Genomic DNA, 9,971 nt, shown 5'->3' on the forward strand with positions numbered 1-9,971 from the left:
GTTCTTGCAACAGAGCCCCACATATTTTCAATAGGGTTCAGATCTGCTCCATGAGGAACCCAGTTAACTATTTCGACATCAGGTTGCCTCTGCAACCATGTCTGAACCACATTTGAATTATGTATCGAGCTATTGTCCTGTTGCAAATATAATATGCCGTCACCTATATGAGCTTTTATTTCCGGAAAGGTTTAATCTAGATGTTCCACATAGTTGTGGGCGTTTAGGCGACCAGAAATCCTGTAGATTCCTCCGAAATTTGCAGCCTTGCATATCCATGCCCAACAGTGGACAGTTACATGTCCCATTCGACCAGAACGGGAAACGTGGCATACCTTTTTCCAGGGGGGCGGTAAACACGCTTTGGCCCGAAGTTGGTACTGGAAAATATTTTTTCGTCTGTGAAAACTATCTCGTCCCACACACGTGCAACATCTAATTGTGCAAACGCCAGACGGTCAACCATGTGGTCTTCTGTTAGTTGGTCCTTAACAGCTGCCCTGTATGATCTCAAACCAAAGGATTTGAGTCTACGACGGACAGTCGTAACACCGCCTGGGAAATTGGTGTCCTCTCGTAACTGTCGGGCAGACATGAAAGGGTGCTCACGGCATTGGGCAATTAAACTCTGGACTTCTTCGGCAGAGGAAACTCTTTGTCGCCCACTTCCTCTTTTACGTCCTACATCTCCTGTTTCCTCATATCTCCTCCACCACCGCCGTGTTGTAGCACGGTTGACGCCATATCTTGCGCCTGCCTCGCTATAGTTCATGCCCGCATGCTCAATTAAAGCAATCACGCTGCTTTTAACAGAAGCTTCGTAGTGAGTCATTTTCACAGCAGAAGCAAAATGATAGCTTTGCTTAGGTGTTTGAACGGAACGTGCTTCATGTGAAGTCACGTAACAAGGCCGAGTTTGCTCTCATTGCTGTAGACGATATCGTACGCCCTCTGCTGGGTGTTTCGTGACGGAAAAATTGCTTTTAAGCAGTTCATGGCGACCGCTTTGAAATCAAATGTAAAGTATGAGAATTAAATTTGTCATATCTGTAGTTTGGTGTAGAGTCAAAAAAAAAAAAAAATTGGAAACCAAAGGTTTAAGAACAACTCAGATTATTAATATAAAACAAGTCAAAGATTATTAACTTGTATTATCATACAAGAAATGCGAGAATTTTGAAACAAAGAAAAATAACTTAAACACACTAAAAGGTATGAGTAGGTGGATTAATGGGGACGTCAGCAATGAGGCTATATGTCCCCGTCTCGATTAACGCGAGGGATGGATTTTACCATTTCACTTTGACGGAATAACGTAGAGGATGGAGAGGAGGGGGAAGATAAATAACAGCTATAAATATAAAAATAAAAGTGACAATGTTCGGAGGTGAATAACTCTTGAACTACCCGATCGTTCTCAATCACATTTTGATCATAGATGAAATTCGAACCTGGGAAGCTTTTTCTTATTTCATTTTGATATTAGAGCTTGCGGAAGAAGAAGGGAGGGTAAATATATGAAAATGAATAAAACTTAACTCTTGAACAATCCGATTGATCCCAGATTCAATATAGATAAGGTTCGGACCTGGGATGTTTTCATTTTTTGCCTTGACGGCACAATGTATGGGAGGGGAAGGGGGGACTATGTAAAAAAAATAAAAATGCTGTCTCGGTGACATCATCACGCTTAAACCACCGAACTGATCTTAATCAAATTATCAACTTAGATGAGGTTCGGACCTGGGGTGGTTATTATCATATCCAGGCACGTAGCCAGGATTTCCTGAAGGTGGGGGGGGGTTCCGTGACATGAAATACTGTGGTCATCAGAAAAAGGGGCTCGATCACTCTAAACTATTTTACTGGAACATATATTGGTTCGTTTAGCCAGGATTTCGTAACGGGGGGGAGAGTGACATGAAATTCGGAAGGCCCAGGGGCTCGATCAATCTAAACTACTTTACTATCAATATATATTGGTTTGTTAGGACAATAAAATGTTGGCAAGTATTTTAATAACAAACTATGAAGAAATTTCGAGCAAAATAATAAAAAAAAAGTATTGAAAAAGACTTTGCAATATTTACGTCCTTCTCATGTTTATTCAAATATAACAATTTTCCTTTCGTTATGACCTCAATTATTATTAAAAGTACATACTGAATACTGTCTTGTAAACTATCTACTAATATAAATAAAATAGAGTTTTTTTGTGTGTTTGACTGTCTGTGTGCGGCCTGGGGACCAGACGAGTGGACCGAGAGTTACCAAATTTTGCTCAGGGGTACCTTGGCCCAGGCCCCAGATCAAGACGAAGCGTTTTTTTTAAATTTCGAAACAGTGGAGTCTCAGAGGGTGTTTACCTTAACCAACTACGGAACAAGACAAATTGACCGAGAGTTACCAAATTTTAGTCACGAATACCTTGGTCCAGGCTCCAGACCAGAGTTAAAAGTTTTTGTCGAAATTCGAAGCAGGAGGGTCTCAGGGGGCGTTTATCGGGACATGTAAAAGTATGGGAACCAGATATAGCTCAGAGGCCATTTTACATGGGGTATCCAACAACATTAACAATGGAAAGCGTTTGGGAAGGTATCGGCCAGGGCCTGTTTAGTAGCTACCGTTCCGGCATTTGCCTGGTGGGACTGAGGGAAACCCTGGAATAGTGTCGAATTCATATTTTCGCGGTCGCTGAAGTCAATGGTGAAACTCCAGTCGCATTAACTTCCAAATTCACTCTATTCGGCTGCGGGCAGGGGTCACCGGAGGGGCGGGGGTGAGATACCAAGACATATAAAAGTAATTCAAAATGACCGATATTAATGTCAAAACCATAGTTTTCGCGGTCGTTGAAATCAATGGTGACACTTCCATTAGCGATGACTTGCAAGTATGCGGGCCGGGAGTCAGCGAGGAGTGGATACCGAGACATGTAAAAAAAAAATAGCCCAAAATGACCGATATTAGTATCAAATTCATTGTTTTCGCGGTCGCTGAGATCAATGGTGACTCCCTCAGGCGTTGACTTCCAAATACAGCCCCTGTGCGAAGCATGTGTATATTCAACTAGTTTTACAATATCTTCGTTCCTTTCTCTGTTGTATCAAATGCTAACACAACTTTCTTTCAACATAATTTTGAAAGAAAGTTGTGTTAGCATCCCCCCCACGGAACCCCCCCATTTCATGACTCATATTCCGTCAGCTACTGTTGCTTCCAAATGACAGGTTAAAGGAGCAACAGAAAAATGTCCTTGATATAACATCTTTGATACTGCAAGGATGCGATGACGAAAAGTTATGATCAAAAATGTCCACTGTTAAACAACGGCACTTATACTTTCCAAAGCTTGAAATCTCCCTGACTAGTGTCAGGAATTCTGAAAATTCCGTAACTTTTCTTGAAATTTCAAATTCCCTGACTCTTCTAGAATACCTTCCTTACCTCGCCAAGTAATACAAATCTCCTCATAAGAAAGAGTAATCAAAAGCTTTTTGTAGTTTTCTTTTTAATTTCTAACGCTGATCCTTCCTTTTGTCATTTCATTTTGTTTTATCCTTCCTTAATTTTTTCATTTCAGTCTCGAAGGGGGGTCCGGAGAGGATAAGAGAAGGGGAGATTAACATATAAACATAAATAGAACAACTCTTGAACCATCCAACAGATTTCGATCAAATTTTCAACGTACAGAACATTCGGGCCTGTGATATTTTTTGTCATACTGTGCCCCCTACATAGAGAGGAGAGAAAGATACATAAAATCATCGAAAATGACCAATATCAAAGAGTGCTTTAGTAATAGTAAAAGCATAACATATTACTATTTTTCTTTAATTTAGCCCAGCGAAATCGGGGTGTGACTTAGATTCGGGGACGTCTTAAGTTCGAGTAGTTATCGAGAAATAATTAAAGATATTAACGTGTTATTGAATTACTCTGCTAATAATAATAATAATAATAATAATAATAATAATAATAATAATAATAATAAAAATAATAATAATAATAATAATAATAACTATTATTATTATTATTATTATTATTATTATTATTATTATTATTATTATTATTATTATTATTATTATTATTATTATTATTATTGAAGATTTGATCATTCACATATTGAAAGATCAAAATATTCAGATACCTTAAGACAATTAAACGTGTGTCATCGCCGACTAATGATCACCAACAATTCTAAATTTAAACAAAATATTCACACATGGTTCCGACTTGAGAACCTCCAGATTATTAGCTAGCGCCTTGAACACTGATCCACGCTCTATATGCGCTAAATAGTATGTTTTAGTATGTTTAAGTTAGATTTCCTTACCTCCAGTTACAAAATTCTAAGTTAGTATTTTTCGTTCTTTCAAAATTTCTTTCGATTTTTTTAATCATATAAGTCGATAATATTTGGCATAGTTTATATTAATATCGTGGTTGTTCTTAAACCTTTCGTTCGCTATTTGGTTTCTTCTCCACACCAAACTACAGATATGATACGTTTAATTCTCATACTTGTCATTTGGTTTCAAAGCAGTCACCATTATCTGATAAAGCAATTTTGTTCGCCACGATTCATGAGTTTTGTAACAAAACAAGTCAAGAAATGAGTTAAATGAAGGCTGCAAGAGTTTATATCAAAGTTGAGTATTGTGAGCTAGTGACAAGCATGTAATAACGTCTCGTATTTGAAAATAATGTTAGCTACTTTTAATTCACTAACTGGTATTAGATTTAATTCAAGCTTAAAGAGTTAGAATGAACAAACTCAGTGTAGCTTAAAGACAAAAAACGTAAGAAGAACGGACGAAATTCGAACCCTGGACCACCAGTACAAAAATCCTGTTCACTAACTCCCCCTTTTTTATTTAACAGTCAGTTTTATTGCGAGAAATTACATTACATATATATATATATATAGTAAGAATAAAAGAATAAGCACAAATTACAAAAAGGATACCACTGCAACACAATTGAAAATCAATCACATGAAGTATATACACACAAACACACACACGAAAAAAAAAAATTAGTAAACCAGTCGGGTAGTGGGCAAAATGACGCAAGCGTAGATCTGAAGGTATTGTTCTTAAGGAGTACTGTAGGCTAAAAATGTACATGGCTTGTGTCACCAGCTCATTTTCGGTAAGTAGGATAGCCGCTGTGTGAATAGTTAACCACACTATGATATTGTGTTTAGGACGTGGGAAGTATTTGACATCAGGCAAAAGCAAAAAAATAATGTTCGCTACTTTTAATTCACTAACTGGTATTAAATTTAATTCAAGCTTAAAGTATTGGAATGAACAAACTCAGTGTAGCTTAAAGAACAAAAACGTAAGAAGAACGGACGAAATTCGAACCCTGGACCACCAGTACAAAAATCCTGTTCTTAACCCCTCAAATAACAAGCCATCAACTTCTATAAGTTTTAAATTTGCAAGCAAATGATACCATTATACGTTTGGGCAATCAATGTTTTGCTGTTTTCCTCTTGAAGAACATAACATGTTTACGACGATTCGTTTCGTTTTCCATTAGAGCTTCTAGAGAGATGATTTGTATGTGAGTATAGGATCTTTTGTTTCCTTTAACCGACAGTTCTAGCAAATACAACTCAATTGAAACAGCTGTAAAAAAACTAGTACTGTCTTAGAAAATATTCCTAAAAAGGAGAAACTCCATCGTGCACCCTGAAATATGACGGGTGTGCGTTGAGCGAGGTCAACAGAAAAATGGGGTCCATTGAAGATTCGTAACTCCACTTTGAAGGGTTTTAATTAATTTCACACTTTGTCCTCAACGTCTAAAATGTAACTACTTAGCCTTAGATGAAAAGAAAGTTGTGAAGGAGCTATACACTGCGAAGTCTACTGAAAAGATTTATCACGTCCTTGCAGCAACAACTTTAAGTTTTCGAACAGTACTGAGGAACAAGATTGATTGAACTTTTAACTTAGAGTGAAATAACTAAAAATCTAATCTGATATAACTCTCATTGATAGTAGTGTTCCGTATTTCTTTAGACGCCTAATCTTCTATAACTTTACCTATGGTGCATGGGGTCCTTGGTTCGACCCCAGCTCACGACGAATGAACTTTATTGTGGACAAAAACCGTGTGCATGTGTGTCCTCGGGTTTCTCCCGTTTCCTCCCACATTTTTCATTAAACAATTTCATTTATTTCTCACCATTACTCTCTCCATTAGCATAGTCGGCATAATCGTGGGACGTAAAAATTAGATATTTCATTTCATTTTTCTTTTATAACTGTATATCACTTTTCTGTACGAGAGCAACATCTAAGCGACTATTCAGTAAATTAAACCACTAAAACCTATATTCGTTGCATAATAGTGCAGATGAAGTTTAGCCCTTTGGCAATCTTCAGCATGGACAGCAAAAAAGCCAATACATTGATATTGAAACAGTAGTTAACGAATTCCGCTGCGAAAAAGATCACCCGTACTGTTGTGTTTCAGATGATAATTTATAATTATACTTAGTTGGTTGAAGTTTCTCCATAGTTGTGGGGGCGAGATACTGAAAAAATCCCTACCAAGATGTGAAGGTGACATGTAAAAGTAGTCAAACACGAACGAAATTAGTGTCGAATTCATATGCAAATATGAAAAGTGACACTGTGGATGCTGCGTAAATCCAAAATTAACCTTGGTTGGCTTCCAGTTGACAATGGGAGGGTGACAGAAATAAAGAATCGAAAATATCCTATATTTGTGTCGAATGGATAGTCTTCGGAATCACTGACATAAAAGGTGATATTTCAGATGTGTATATGTCCAAGGTTGGCTATATTGAAATGGGGTCATAGGGAGAACCAGTAAATACTTCAGAACAGTTCCTTTTTGGTGCGTTTGAAGAAACAGAGTGAAAAGTGATAATGCAAAAATCACATTCTGAATTATCGGAGATATGACTAGGAAGGCATTACTAACTGATCACTCCCTAAAATCGTCACTGTTTTGCAGGTCCGTAGACATAAATTTATTTCAGCGATTAAAAGTTTGACAGGAATTTATTTCAGCGATTGAGGGCATATTTTACTAAAATGTCTATCATCCAGGGGCGGATCCAGGATGATTGTTTGGGAGGGGCGGTCGTTCGAAGTCAAATCAAGGTAAGAGCGGATTGCAAAAAAACAGAAAGAAAAGAAAAGAAAAGAAAACAACAAATTTAGAAAAGGAGAAGTAGCTCTTCTGCAGAATTAACTTTCTTAAGACTAAAACCTTTCTACTTTAGGTTTTAATTTAAGTTTATAATACAAAGATGAAATATACTTAGGATATGTTTTATTTTTAAAATAAAAACTAAAAAAGTTGCCTATTCTGGGGGATGTGATCGCCCGAACGCACTCCCCTGAATCCGCCCATGCTATCATCATCTCTAAAATTAGATATAATTTACAAAAAGAAAAAAAGAGTAGTGATCTCGTGGGGGCAAAAGCTCTTGATTGCAAAGGCCTGCATCCTGTGTATGTCCCTGCTGCTCTGAATTGTCAAAAGCTCCTCTTCAAGGGTAAGACATAAAATATAAATAATAAAGGTGTAACGTAGAATACAATTTAAATAGAAAATATGTTATAATTAAGAAATATAAAATAATTATAAAATAAAGTTGAAGGACAATTAAAAAAACAATAAAACTTGAAAGTAAAATATACTTTTAAAACAATTTTGCATTTATGCAGGGCTACAAACAGTGAGGAGTGCCATGTAAATTTAGAAACAAATAGAATATTGGAAAATTATTTCGAATTAAACTAGCTGTGACTACATTACTTCAAAATTGAACTTGTGGAATATACAGTATGAGCGTAGCTCAAATAAAATAATCAATAAGAATGGTCTTGATTGGAAGCTCGGACCATCCACGTAGGTGTAACTTACATTAACCATTCACCTAACAGACAATGACGCACAGGGCTTGGCACTACTTTATCAGATGGTTCTATCAAATGTAACTTAAATAAAACAATAGTAACAAATTTTAAAGCTTTAAAAAGTGTCCTGAAGAAGAGGAAGTTCATTTTGCACATTGTAACTAAGTTACAAGAGATTTACGTCCTTTCTGAACGGCGCATTCACCGAGTCAACTTTTGGAATATCCCCTTAAGGTAGCTTTCAACGCAGGTAAGGGAAACGTATGTGAACCACTAATAGAATTCTCCGTAGCAGAATGGATAAAGTCATGGTTCGCTAACCACAAGGTTCGTGGTTCGAAACCCGTCGCCGACATCAGATTTTTAAAAATCGTATTTCCTCAGTTCTGAAGATCTTTCTCTCCTTTCGTAATCATCTGATGCTCTAAAAAGAGTCCTCCACATTATTTCGACAACTGCCTAATGTGATCCTCGCAGTTCGAAAACTTCCCTTCTTATCTTTCACAAAATCAGAATTTTCGTCATAATACGAATGCTGTCCGATCACTTTTTCCCCAATTCTAAATCTGTGTATACAAATCATCCCTCTCTGTCTTCATACTTGAATCCCCCCCTCTCTCTCAATCTCTCTCTCAACGTCACCCAGGAAGTCATATGGCTTGAGATCAAACCTTCGACTCTTGAAACCAAATGTAAGCTCTTTAGCAATGTGCTATCGTAAATCTATCGGTTTGTTGTTAAAACCAGTGTCTTTTAGACTTTATTCGGGGGCGGGGGAGGAAGAAATACTCCGGCGACATAAGGTTTTTCACTTTTTATTAGTGTATTACTATACATTTGATCAAAAAATACGTATTTATGAAGCTCAAGAGAGGGGGAATTACACCCTCCTGTCCTGCCCAAATGACGCGCCTGAAACATTTGCTTGCACTTACTGAAAAGAAATTGAATGAATAATTGAATAAAACTCGTTTCTGTCCGTAGATATTTTAGAGCTCTTGGTAATTTCCATAGATTTCTTAGGGAGCATCTTACTAGCTTGCACTCTTTAAATAAAGAAAAGAATAAAACTAAAGATATTTATGAAACCCTGGGAAGATTGTGTGACTTTCCTTTAATTTAGGCTCTTAAAACTATTTCAGAACAAACGACGTGGAAAAGACTGTTTTAAAGCTATAACGTTGTAAACTTGATTCCTGTTTCTTTTTCAGCTGAATAGAAAGAGTGTACTACGTCACACACACTGCTTTTTGACAAGGAGAGGTGGAGGACGGGGAGGAGTTGGAATAAATACTAGACACAACTAATCGATTGATACATGTATTGCGGGAATGCATAAGAAAACTGGGCAAGAGTTTGTTATTAATTTGGACTCAGAATTTTTGTATCAAATTTTATGCCGCGGACTGTACAAATATTTTCCAAAAATATGTCGACAAATAATAGCAAACTACTTTGTTCTATTTTACTAATTTATGATTTGCACAGATAAGGTGATACATCTACGTAGATTACGTTCAACAGAATGCATAACCAGAATCCTTAGTTTAGGTTTACTAACAAAACTATTTTTGAATCTTGAATTGTATATAGGAATTAAAATTACTTGCTTCAAAAATATCCCGGTTTTATTAGAGGTATAATATTCTTTTCTTTAATCACAAGGGAAGTAATGGATATTTCAATTCTGACCATTGTCTTTGTTTTAATATCTTATTTTGCAGAACCTGTATTAAATGCAGCATATAACATCATGTGTCTTAGAGCGGTACAAAAGGTCAAACAACGCGCAAATGCCCCCCTCACGTCACAAAAAGAATAAAGTGCTGTGTTGAAGTGGCATCAAATAACAAGTGCTTTCTCTTAGCCATTAGGGAATGTTTTAATATGTTTCTTTCTTATTGCAAACTATTAGTGTCATAGTACAACAAAAGTGACAAAATAAGTATAATACTTACCATATATAAAATAACTTGTTAAAAGAAATCATTAGTTTAAAATACAATAATACTCTTCTAAATTGATGAAATTAAAATGAGGTGTAACTTTTCCCTATAAAGT

The sequence above is a fragment of the Thermobia domestica genome, chromosome 7, assembly GCF_964235325.1.
Source record: "Thermobia domestica chromosome 7, izTheDome1.hap1.1, whole genome shotgun sequence".
Lineage (NCBI taxonomy): Eukaryota > Metazoa > Arthropoda > Insecta > Zygentoma > Lepismatidae > Thermobia > Thermobia domestica.